The 13,713-nt window shown below is 39.6% G+C and overlaps 1 protein-coding gene across 2 annotated transcripts in view; it reads right to left on the bottom strand.

The window, feature by feature from the left end:
- Positions 1 to 7,604, bottom strand: part of OSBPL8 (oxysterol binding protein like 8) — a 182,313-nt gene extending 174,709 nt beyond the window's left edge. For both annotated transcript variants that reach the window (XM_028148630.2, XM_008143827.3), the window contains exon 1: positions 7,195 to 7,604. The gene's annotated coding sequence lies outside the window, so the exon portion shown is untranslated. The remainder of the gene's footprint in view (positions 1 to 7,194) is intronic.
- Between the last annotated feature and the right edge of the window lie 6,109 nt (positions 7,605 to 13,713).

Here is a 13,713-nt window from a genome sequence, read left to right as displayed (position 1 = left end):
TGCCTGAGTCTCCAGCACCCTCCATGTAACTCAGCCACAATTCCTGCTGGTTTTTACACCCTGAAGTTATGGGGACTTCTCTTCCCAGCTCTGAAACCCTGGGCTAGGGGTCTGGTGTGACGCTGGGACCCTTTGCTCCTCACGGAGGCCTCAGAGATATCCCTCCCCATTAAAACACGCCACATGTGGGTGTCAGAGCAGCCCGTTCCGGGCCTCTGCCACTCCTACCAGTCTCAATGTATTTTCTTCTTTACTTCTCTAGTTATAGGACTTACATTCAGCTAGCTTTCAGGTGGTTCTGAATGATGATTGTTATATGTTTTAGCTGTAATTTTGATGTGGTTGTGGTTTACCTATGCCACTATCTTGGTTCTCTCCCTCAAGTATCCACAGCTTGCAAAACAGCCTAGAAACTAGTACAAACTCCCCACTATGATACATAGCACTGTTTTTCTTCATTTCTGGATTGCTAATCTTAAATGTTATAGTCAAACAATAGGCAAAACTATACAGTAAGCATAGCTAGTTTTCCGAAGTTTCTCACCTTCCTCTCCACTTGAACAATGTACCTATGCCCTCATATCCAAGGCATCCTACCTCGTTATTCTAACCCAGTAATAATGTTACTTAGACTGGACTGTTTTCTCCCCAGACCTACTTTACTGGAGAATCAAACTTTCCTGTCACTCATGGTAACAAGGCCGAGGTTCTAGGGGTACTGCTGAAATAAGCATTTTCAGAACCTCACCCCCAGGCGAGGATGGGATATGAAAAAAAGGCTTTATTTGCGTAAAGTTACATTCCTCACGTTATAATATTCCATTTCCCCCAAGCCAGTCCTGAAATAGGGGCTGCTGGTAGTTCAGTAAAGCCAGGGCATGGCCAGTGCCCAGAGCTTCCGTTCCATGTTGTAGTCAGGTATAGTTTAGCATCCCAGCTAATTAAAGTCCATTAGTCCATGTGTGGAGTCCAACATGGCCATGAGCCATGTGGGCAAAGGGGAGCACATCCCCTGACACAAGAAAGCCAGGAACCCAGCATGCCAGAGAGATGAGAGGAAACTTTCTTTGTTTGGAAATTTAAATGTTTAGGTTTCAGGCACTTGCTGTGGCCAACCCCATTCTGGCCAGTGACTGGCTTCCAGATGTGACTGACGGGCAAGCAGGGAGGCCCCTTCCCACCTCACTCAGACCTTTATTGGGCATGTATCTAAACTGCCTTTGTCCAGTCCCTTCCCCATCAATCAGCAGGGGACAGACTTGGAGTGATAAATGCAACTTTTTGGCAAAGCTGTATAAATGGCATGTCTATATTACATAACCTCCACTTTCCTCCTTTTTTCTGTTAAATAATAACCAGGTTATAACAACAGCATCACTACCACTTCCCCAACACCATCAAAACATGCCTACACATATTTCATAATTTCCTCAGGTACCTTAGCCTTCTTTGTTAGAAACTATATAATCTGATAAAGTACTTCTGCTAATATGTGGCATTTGGCAACCAAAAAACAAGTTACTTTAATGATGGAAAATTCAGCAGGAGATGGCTTAAATAAACTTAAATAACTTAGATTGGTCATGGAAAGAAAAAAGGATTTCAATTATATATATTTGTGGCCTTCAAATACACTGCATAAAAACCATCCACACCAATTCTGTGCATACCTTATTCTTTAAAAAAAAAATTAAAGTATGAATTTAAAAAATTAGAACAAGTCACCTTAAAATACTATATCTATCATGTTCTTATACCATTATTTCCAAGAGCCTGGAAATTCCTAGTAAAAAATGGCAACTGAATAAATAAGAATTCAGAATTTGACTTACTGTATTTTTTTAAACTTAAAAAATAGGATGTCAGTCAAATACACATAAAATGGGGGAGGGGGGATCAAGGTTATATGCCATCTTCCCACAAAGTGTATTTTCATCAGATCATAGTCAAAACAGACTCACAAATATCACAAGGTCAAGACCTGTAATAAGGGACAACTGCAAATAAACTATACAAGGCAGCATAATTCGGTGGCTAAAAAGAGGCTCTGAAGTCAAAGGTCTCATTAAACTTCAAATTCAAATCCTTTTGATAGGCTCCACCACCTACTACTTAGCCTCCCAGTGACTCAGTCTAATTCAAATCCTGGCTCTATTACCTATTACTTAAGTTCTCAGTTCCTGAGGCCTAAAAAGGACAAGAAAATAGCCTGATTTGGGGGGGATCATTGTGAGGAATAAATATAATAACATATGTCAAATACTTTTAAAATAGCACATAGATTAGCAGTCAAAACATATTAGCTATTATTATGATGATCGACCACTCCCATGAAGACACTTTTGGGAGCTATTATAATCTCCCTTTGAATCTATCAAGTTTTTAACAACCCTAAATCAAAATGTTCTCCTCTTAATTCCGAAGAGTCTTCAAGCTCTAAAACCATTTCCTTTTTTTTTTTTAGTCCTCTGTGAATATGGAAGATGGTGGGTAACTGGCTTCTTCATCATTTGAAGACTCGACTCTTTTCAGTCTTCCTATAATAATAAAATTTCCCTCCAAATATTATTACAAAGTACAGACTACTCCATACAGTAAAAACACTACAAAGACTTCACAAAGTATAATGAAATTTTGAGATTCATAAAAGAACAAACAGCTACTGGAACAAAGAGCTTAGATAAGAAATGATGCAGAAGTCTATAGCATGCTCAGAAAATACTGAGTTCTAAAATAAAACACAGCAGGTAGAGATCCTTCATGGTTTACAATCACTCAGATCATTAGAAACATATAGAGAATATTTTTGGTAGTTTTTCTTCTTAATAGCAGGAAAATCCCATTTCTTCACAACAACGACTAGATAGATGGCATGATAGGTAAAGCAATTTCTTTAAAAAACAGATTGTTTAGAAGAAAAGCCTAAAGGCTCAGATTTTCAGCCATGCATATCCCTTACTTGAAGCTTTAAAAATCTGAGGCATCTACCATTCTTTGTGTTAATATTAAGAAGTAATACAATTAAGCCTCTCATTTCTATCAGGAAGCATATGCTTGATTGAAAGAAAAACAAGCATCTAATTTTGCCATGAAACAATGAATTTTCTGAGACAAACACAGGAAAATGAGTGATGTTTATTTGCATGAAAAGTTTTATTTCTGTGGAATTCTGAGTTCCAAGGTCTCTATCTCCCTCCATCCCAACACCAGTCCAGGTATGTTTTCAGCAGAGCTACCATTAAAGCTGCTGCCCAGAGTTTCTGCTTCATATTTGCACATCAGGCGAGTCTAGCTCCTATTCCCAGCTATAGTTCATTGCTTGTGGAGTTGACATGGCCATGGTCCATGTGACTTCTAGGGCCATATGGATATGGAGGGAATATGAGTGCAAGGAGGCAGGAGCAAAATTAGAGGAACAAGAAAGAGAGAATTCCTTTGCCTGGGGATTATGTATTCCCAAATTTTCTCGGGCTTATAGTGGCTTCAACCCCCTAGGGCCTAGCCAATTATCTTAGATCCAGTTTAGACCAACAGACAAGCATCTTCCCTATGTAACCCCTTCACTATGCATACACCAATCTTCCCCTTTGTTTGATCCCTTTCCCCAGTGATCTGCAGGGAATGGAATGGTGGTTCCCTGGGTAGTGTAAAGTTGCAGCTTCCAGCCCAGACAACCACACTTATAATGTCTGACCTCCCCTTTGTTCCTTTCTTATTATTAATATCAGCTAGCTAGTTACAACGGTAACACTTGGTCAAGTAGATAATAAATTTCTTAATACACCAAAATATTTTTTAAATATCTAAAGACAAAAAAAATGTTTTAAATAATTTAATGTTTGTTGATTTCCTCTATGTGCTAAATACTGAGGTAGGCATTTTCATATACATTATGTAATTTCATTCATATGGAATAAGGATTATGAGAAAACAAAGGCCCAGTGATTTGCCCAAGAACTCTTGCTTGTATAAGATGCAATCAGAAATATAATTCAGATTTTCTGATCCCACATTTAATTCTCTTGCTTTCACTGTCACTTTCAAAACTCAAGTACTCAAAACCTTAAGTCTTATAAGGTGTAACAATCTTATCTGGAGAGGCGACAGTTCTATTCTGAGAAGAAAAATTCTTCATGTTACCAAAAATGACTCACTGTGTTTAATCTAATGTGATTGCAAGTTAAATGCTTTGGTTCATGCTATCTACCCCCTTAGAAAACTTGCTTATCTTCAGACACACCGCTTTCAGTAAGACCTAACTCAAGAATCACCACCACCATGAAAGATACCGATTAAAAGACCTGCTCCACTCTCCCGAAGCCAATGTCCTTCTTTATCATCTCACTGCTTTGTATCCACTTTGGAATACATTATCACATACTCCTTTTTGTTCTCTAGTCATGTATTTGGAACTACATTTTTTCATTCAAAAACATTTGCAGGGTCAATGATGAGCAAAATAGACAAAGTCCTTGCTATCATGGACATATTACACTGTTTGCAACATTAACAAAGTTAAATAACACAGGCAAGGATTCCTTCCCTACAAGGTCTCTGAAGAAAGCCTGCAACAAACCTGATAACATTTTTCAGGGAGGAAAAATCCCATCTATCAGGGCTTCCAGATGAGACCCTCAGCTTCACACCTTTGAGAAGATATATGAGGGGGTGGGGACCAAGGTGGAAGGAAGGAGAGATCTAAAAATCTCTCGGGGGTTTCCTCCATACTGACATGAAATCTTCTCACATTAGTCCAGACATCTCTTTCTCTGTCCCATTTACAAGGAAACTACTATATATACTTCAGCCGCAATAGCAATTGCTATAATCAAGCACCTCCATCAACCTCCTTAAAAACAGCCACCTTCATTAGTAAAGTACTTAGAAGAAGCTTTTTATGCAACTTGTATTTACAAATTATTTGTAGATCATATTCCTAAGAATAAGGTAGGGCCTATGTCTTCCACTTTTGAATCCCCCGATGCTCAGAGATCATTACTACAAATGTGTTCAGCTTTAAATATAATATACATATTAAAATGTAATTCTTCAGGTATTGCTATTAGGATAATAATTTTCTAAAATAATATTAGAACACTAAGTATCAATTCTTTATTTTGTCCTTCATGCTTCAATAAAAGTAACCTGTTCTTGGAGGATTATTTATAAACAAACCAAATTTAAATGTATTAAGAACACTCTCTAGTTAAAGAAATTCTACAATCTGTCCTTTAAAGAAGATCCTTTTATAATGCAGATTTTGTAAATTCATAATTTTATTACTTTTTTCTTAAGTCAAACCAAAATATAACCCATTACACAAAATTGTATATTTCTTATTTTTTGATGGCTTATGTGTATTTTTTAGTTTTCTTTAGAATTGTATATTTCTCCTCAAAGCATATTTTAAGGGTTTTCAATTCAAAATGAGACAAAAAACTAGATATTACCAAGTTCCTAAGTGCCATAAATGTGTTCTAAGAAACATATTTGATTAGCCCTGGCTGGATAACTCAGCTGGTTAGTGTATCATCCTGATATGCCAAGGTTGCAGGTTTGATCCTCAATCAGGGCACATTCAAGAAGCAACCAATGAATGCATAAGTAAGTGGATCTATCTCTGTCTCTCTCTCAAAATCAGTAAGTATTTTTTAAAAGAAGCATTTGATTGCCTCTAAAATGTAGTAACATTCTAACTGCAAAAATACAGCATCATTTTACAGATCACAACTACAATAAATATTAAATAAATATTATGATTCAATGAAAGAAAAATAAACCATGGTCATTTTTTAATTAAACAGGCATTTCTAAGCACCTGTGTACAATGCATTGTAGCTCAAATGGTTCACATGGAATTTGACCGCAAGGACTTAATCTCCATAATTAAAGACCTAAAAGGTAGTTCTTACGTTTCGTCTATTCCCTTTCCTAGTACTCTAGAACAAGCATGTAGTCATCCATGCATAATTGCTATAAAAAAAAAATAACAGATATTTGATATTAGTTGTATTTTCAAGAGGACAAACTGCATTCCCTTACTCTTCCTTCTCCAACCTGTTTTACAAAACTAGCATGATCTCAGTAATTTCATTCCAAAACAGGTTCTAGCAAGCATAGAAATTGACCATAGTCTCTCAGAGTATGATCAGTTTAGATGATGCCTGATGGGATGCACAAACCCTAGGGAGCAAACCACCCATGCTCCACCACAATCCTTGCTCTCCTAAAAAAGCCTCACTTTCTGGGCGAGTTAATAAAGCACTAATAATTCTACCATACGCCGGGCATTCTAATACTACTCAGATGTCATTAAAGTCTTCCAGCATCAGAAAGGCAAAAAAATTCATTAAATTATGTATTTATAGCAAATATGCTGATGTCACCTGATAAGTTTTGTAATCTGTTGAAGTAGGAGCCCAAGTTACCTATCATTTCAGACAGCATTTAGATAAGATGAAATTGGGTAAGTTCCCCGGCGCAGAGGTACCTCACCAAGTGTTAAATGACTTTTGTGAATGGAAAATCTGCATATACAGTTGCTTCGCCTCCGCCGGTCTTGAGTGGGTGTCTCAATGAACCAAAAAGCACACTCAAATGTGAAGCTCCTCAGGACCGGATTCCACCCCTGAGAATGGGCTTCGAAACAAACTTTACATTTACCAGCACAGCGAAGCCTTCGCCTTCCTCTTACGTTACAAGAAGGCCACAGGCACTGAGGTTAGAGGAACAGCTCGGTGTCACTGGGCTGTGCCAGGGCGGTGCAGCCTGCGGCGCGCACAGCCGCCTCCCCAGGGCTGGCACCGGAAAACCCGAGCCTCACCTTCACCGCACCGAGCGCCAGCTCTCCCCGGCGCAGGGGCTTCCGGCGAGACCCCGCCGTCCCCCCCCCGCCCCAAACTTCGGGAGAAGGCAGACACAGGGCGGCCCAGACGCTCGTACCCCCCCCCCCCCCCGCAGCCCCTGCCGCGGTGTAAGGATGCAAACGCACCCACGGTGGGCCCCAAACACTCGGCCCGCGCCGGCCTTTGGAACCCCCCACTCCGGAGGGGACAAAGGAGCCCAAGAGGAACTCCCCGGGGCGGGTGCCCGGAGCCCCCGCGGCCCCAGCTCAGAACGTGAGGCTAGGGACGTGCAGTTCCGTAGGGGTGCGAACCCACCGCCCCCCAACTCAGGGACCCACGCGACACTCACCGGTGCGCAGCCCCCGGATTGGCGGGGGCCCAGAGGGCCGGTTCTTCTGGGGCCCTGCACGCGTCCGGTCCGACCTCAACTTCTCTCGGCCCCCGTCGCCGGCGGAAGCTGGGAAGGCAGCCCAGACCGAGGGCTCGGTCTCACCGCCGCGGAGGCGCTGCCGGCTCGCCGCTCCGGGGGGGCGGGAACTCCGGCCCGCGGTCCACCGGCCGGGGCGGGCCCCCACCTGCCTCGGGCTGTGGGGAACCGGGGGCGCTTGCCGCCGCGGCGAAAGCTAACGCTGCAGCCGCTGGGGCTGCCGCTACCACCACCGCCCGGCCCGGAGCGCGTCGCGGCCTAATGTTGTCATCGGCCGTGTCGCCGCCTCTCTGGGTCCCCGGAGCCGCGGAGAATCTTCACATTCGAGCGCCCTCCCCGTCCAGGTCCCGCCCGGCCGCGCGCGGGCTGCGGCCACGCCCCTTTGTCGTCACGTGACGGCGCGCGGGGGCGGCCGCCCGGAGGTCTCCCCCGCGGGGCCGGCGGCGCCACGCCCGAGCAGCTGGCAGCGCCGGGTTCTGCCGGAGTCTTATCGCCGCCCACGCCTCCGCACACCCGAGGGCGGCCGCGGGCTGCGAGCCCTCCGCCGCCCGCCCCACGCCCGCGCCTTGCTGAGGCGGGGCCCGCAGGACCGGTCGCGCAGGGTCCTGCCCGACCTGAGCTGACGGCGCGTGAGAGCCCCCTGCTCGGGGCTCGCGACCCCACGCCCGCTCCGGCCCGCCCCGCCTCCCCGGCCTTGGGCCGGCTCAAGTTTTAGTCAAACAAAGGAAAAAAGGTCTCGCGGTGTCTGGCTTGGAAAGCAGTAACTGCTTGTTCCTATTTCTAGTAACAAGTTAATTGTGGCACTTAATTGACTGTTTCCCTCATTAGGGGTTTTCGTTTTTAAGAAACGGATGGTGCATGTCAGTCACACTTGGGTGAAAATAGCCCTAGCAAACTTATTTTTGTTCCTAGTCATGTTCAGGATCCTTAGTGCCAGTTTTACAGCCCATTAAGTTTTACTACGTGTTAGGCTGGTGGCCGTTGGATATTTGGCAATTCGTTCCATTTTTAAAATAAAGCCTAGTTCTTTTTTTTTTTTATAAAACCCACATGTTTTCATTGATTTCAGAGAGAGGGAAAGAAACATCCAGGATGACAGAGAGCCATTGATTGGCTGCCTCCTGCAGGCCCCCACTGGGGATGGAGCCCACAAGCAGGGCACGTGCCCTGACCTGGAATCCTACCGTGACCTCCTGGTTCACAGGTCCAAGCTCAACCACTGAGCCACATCGGTGGGGCCTAATTCTTTATTGAAGTACCTTAACTTTTGGACATAACCTTTTGCCTTCTTTTTAACCGTTTTCAGAGGAAATCTCCCCCTCAACCTTATTGATGGGAGGAAAAGAGTAAAATGCTAGTCGCAAAAAAAGGAAAAAAAAAATACAGAAATAAGGGAGGTAGAAAAGCAGAAAGTTCATAATCAAATGCCAACAAGAAAACACATGAAAAAGGCTTTCTGTAATAACTAAACTCCGTTTTTAACATTTTTCCTTCCATTGTTAAGGTTTTTTCTTAAGCAGTTTTTTCATCTCACTACATTTTCTTAACACATCAAAAAGTTTTCTGATCAACTGAATACTTTGAAATGAAAAAGCAGTATAGTTTGGCATATATAACACTTATTAGTAATATATTTCATAGAAACTCTACGAAATCATGGAATTTAAGATTCACCATTATTTCGTGTTACCCAAGAAAGAAAGAAAAAAAAACCTACCAACTAAACTATGCCATACCATTGATATTTTTAAGACACATCTTGAATTCAGAGATATTAAAATGTGAAAAACAATGAGTTTCAGAATCTGTGAGATATTGTAATGAACTAGAGTTCCAATGAAGAAAAGATTCTATAGGTTCTGAAGTCTGAGACATAGTACTTATGATTCAAATAAATATGAGGTAAGTTTATTATTCTGTGAATGACATTATTTCAGCAAAGCTGATAACTTTGTAGTTTGTCAACAAATTGAAACCTGTCTCCTATTTTCCAGAGCAGTTTTTTCAAACTGACTAAAAAATCAATTTTATTTTTTAATGAAATAGAATTTAAAGTCAGAATGCCTACCTACTAAGGGCAAGTATTGCTTTGTAAAACCTTTGTCTTAGTTATGGGGGAGAGTGAGAGGGAATCATATGTTGTGATTTAAACTGTATTTCCTATTGTGAGTTGCAATCAAAGAGATTTGATAAATAATGTTCCTAGAGCATAGATAATATGCAAAATATACCAGCAGGGCTCTGTTCTCTGGTGCTTTTCCTTTACTTTGGAAGTGAGACTCAAGATTAGAAAAAGGGGGCAAATTGCCTTGCCTAATCCTCTTCTGTCTTAGCCCCACTTTCTTATATTGGCTATTGAAAATGGTCTTTTTTTGAAGTGGAAAGTACTCTACTGAAAGCAAAGAGGCCTAGGTTATAGTCTTAGCTAACTAGATGTGTGACTAGATAAATTACTCTCTGCATTTCAAGTTCTGATAAAAGTAAGGAGTTGTACTACATGCTCTTCAAGGTATGATACTCAACCTTTTTCTCTAATGGATGATGTTCACATTTGAAACAAATAGTCATGGTACACCTAGGATTATACAAATTCTTATCAAACTAGCTGCAACTCCTTTCACCATACTCAAGAAAAAGAAATCAGAATGCAAGTAAGTGAAAGTGAAGATATAGGATAACAATTATAAGTATATATTTCACAAATCTTCTATATATTAACTATTATAATAGTTCCTTATCATGAATAACTAATGATTTGACATATCTCACAACTGATTGCAACACAATGATGTATCATTGCACTAAAGTTGAAAAATATATGCTTTTCAGATACTTTCAGATCTAATATTCTATGATTCCAGGAAATGATCAATCTAGTATTCTCAATGTAATCACAACATAAAGAGAAACTATAATGTGTGATTTTTGTACTGTAACTGAAAAATATCCAATAATAACCATTACTATGTTAACAGATACCTTGCAGTTTGCTATTACTAAAGCGATTTTAAGAATAACATTTTAAAATAAAACTTTTAAATTATAACTATGCAATTTTAACTCCAATAAAAATTCATCTCTTTTGCCTAGTGTTTAATAAATTATTAATTTCTAAGAATGAGAAGGATTTTTTCCAAAACAGTTTAAGCACTGACTGGCATGATAATCTTTCTCACAGAATGCATTTAAAACCCTGACCTAGAATGAGAGATTTGGCTTGAGGTTGTTTTTGTTTTTTTGTTTAGCCTCATAAGCATCCATGTAGATGCTTATGTTGCCAAAGCTTGCTAATGAGGATTTTTCTTGAAGCTTAAGATTGAGAACAACCTCAGACATAAATAAGGTATTCACAACTTTGAAGACGGTGGTAGATTGTATTATTACTCTTGGTGATGTGACTTGCTCTAGCCAATGGTTTGGGAGCAGATGTGACACATGCTAACTGCTTTAAATCTGTGTGCAAGGTTCAGGTCAATCTCTTAATCTTGTGCTGGCTGCCGTGAGAAAGGTGTGCTCCAACTAGGGTCTCTGAATAAGAAAATACATGGAGTAGATCCAAAACTGACCATTATCCTGAAACAGTCCTGAGGCAGCTGACCTGACGCTACTAACATGACACAAGAGTAAAACATAAATATTTGTTGATCTAAATCACAGAGCATTTTGAAATTGTTATATACTATATAGTAGCATAATCCCACAAATCACCTAAAGTGAATTCGAGCCAATAGATGAGTGGTTCAAAGGTTAAATGCACTATAGAATGATAATATTTAAACTTCTATTTAATAAAATAATAGTAATTTACAAAGTCATCCACCAAATATATGGTAAACATACAATTAATATTTATGTATTGTAAATCTATAAAACCTAAAGATTTGCTTGCAAAATATTTGCATATTGATTTTAAGTATTTCTGTTTAGTATGATTTTCCTCAAGGAAAATTTGTATAATAACCAAAGTAGAAAGAATATAGGCTTCAGTTTCTATCAATATTGTGGACCAGGTACCTCAGTCAATGATCACACTGAAAACAAAATTCCTGAAAAATTGTTTTTAAATTAAATATATTACTTAACTGGAAATAAGTAAGAAATTATTAGTCATAAATGAAATGAAGGAAGAACCTAGAAGAGCAGAGCCTAAAGCCAGCCTTTTACCCTAAAGTTATTTGCCAAACCCAGTTAACATAAGCCTTGGTTTTCATTGCCTTATAAGAGACAAAACTCATCACCTGCCCTACACACACACACACACACACACACACACACACACGGAAAGCTGTGTTTCCAAAGATTATTCATTCAGTGTGAAAATATACTAGAAATAAACTTGCTCCTTACTAGTATACACCCCTCTCCCTATAAAGAAAATTGTCTTAAACCTTGACACCTAGTGGACAGGGGAAAAAACAAAGTCATATCTGATAACTTGTAGTCACAGTCCAGCTCCCACACAAAGATAGAACTTGAATTTATATTGCCTGGGTCAGTGGTTGGCAAACTGCGGCTCGCGAGCCACATGCGGCTCTTCGGCCCCTTGAGTGTGGCTCTTCCACAAAATACCACATGCGGGCGTGTACATACAGTGCGATTGAAACTTATTGGCCCATGCGCAGAAGTCGGTTTTCAGCTCTCAAAAGAAATTTCAATCGTTGTACTGTTGATATTTGGCTCTGTTGACTAATGAGTTTGCTGACAACTGGCCTGGGTGAATCTAAAACATCTTAAGCCGACAATTTTTAACTGATTGTACTCTCAGATACCAGGCAGAAGCAAATGCTAAATCATCTCTGGAAGAACTCGTCTTCATCTTAAGCCTTACAGAAGGATTTTAAATAAAATTCTGAGGGAAACTAGCAGCTCACATTTTTAAATATAGCAAGCACAGAAATAATAAGAAATCATTAGTGAGAAACAGTATAAACAAGACAGCAGAAACAGATTCAAAAGTACTTCAGATACTGAAATTACCAGGCACAGACTAAAAGTAATTATATAAAATATGAATAAAGGAATAAAAGACAAGCTCGAAAATATTACAGAGAACAATAAACTGTAAAGAATGACTGAAGATATTTGGAAAAAAATAGAACTTAAAGAATTTAAAAATATAAATTTTTAAAATTTAAAACTCAGCAGGCAAGTTTAATAGTCTCTTTGATACTGCAGAAGTACAATCTAGTGAACAGGGAAATAGAGCTGAAGAAATTCCAAACACAACAGAAAAAGAAAAATAAATGAAAATATAAAGGAGACTTGAAGTGACATAGGATGTATTGTGAGATCTAAAACAAATCTAATTATAGCTCCAGAAGAATAGAATGTGCAACAGAGGCAGTATTTGACAAAGATAATGATTGAAGCTTGAGGACTGATGAAAGACTCCAACCTGCAGGCTTGAGTACCCCCAAATCCCAAGCAAGCTAAAGAATAATAAATCCACTTAGATACATCATAATGAAACTATATAGAAAATCAAAAACAAAATAGAAAACCTTAAAAGTAGCAAAGAAAAAAATACAGATCATCCTCAAAGCGTCTGGCAATGAACTTTCATCAGTAACAGTAGAACCCAGAGACCAAATAATATCTTCACTGGACTAAAGAAAATGACTATCAATACCCAGTGGAAAAATGTTTCAAGAATGAGTGCGGTTCAGCTGGTTGAGCATCATCCTGTGCACTGAAAGGTCCCCGGTTTGATTCTGGGTCAGGGCACAAGCCCAGGTTGTGGGCTCCATCCCGCTGTCCAAGTGAGTGCGGGAAGCAGCCAATCCATGTTTCTCTCTCACATCAATGTTTCTCTCTCTCCTCCCTTTCTCTCTTCTAAAATAAATAAACACATATTTTTTTAAAATTAGGCCAAAATAAAGGCATTTTCAGCCAAGCAAAAGGAGAGTTTGCTGCTAATATAGTCTCACTAATGGAAAGTCTAATGAAATGTCTTCCTAAAGACAAAAATAAAATGATCCTTTTATTCATTTAAGGATAAGGTCTGAGTTGAGACTGAAGGAAGAGTATTGAAAATGGAAATATTTATGTAAATCTAAAACCATTGATTATGCAAAACAGTAAGAATTGTTAAAATTATTTTAATAATATATTAAAAGAAAAAATAACAATTACCGATTTGCCTAACATCAGAATAAGTCCAATAAAATTCTCACTTTATACCTATCAACCTCATCAGACCAAGTACTATACCCATTTGTATAATTATTTCCATCTGGTATATGCCTTTAGAAGCAAAAACACTAAACATTTCCATTTATTTTTTTTCTCACCCATATAGGCAAAATTATATTAATATTTTACTGCTATTCTCTTTAAATAACTATACTGGTACAGCATTTTAAGTTTTTCTTCATAATGACATTTTTATTTCAAATTTGCATAATGTACCAGTGAAGATGATTTATTAATAATCAGACTAAG

Source organism: Eptesicus fuscus, chromosome 7 (genome assembly GCF_027574615.1).
Source record: "Eptesicus fuscus isolate TK198812 chromosome 7, DD_ASM_mEF_20220401, whole genome shotgun sequence".
Taxonomy (NCBI): Eukaryota; Metazoa; Chordata; class Mammalia; order Chiroptera; family Vespertilionidae; genus Eptesicus; species Eptesicus fuscus.
The sequence above is the reverse complement of the archived record's forward strand: the minus strand, read 5'-3'. Positions and strand labels throughout refer to the sequence as shown.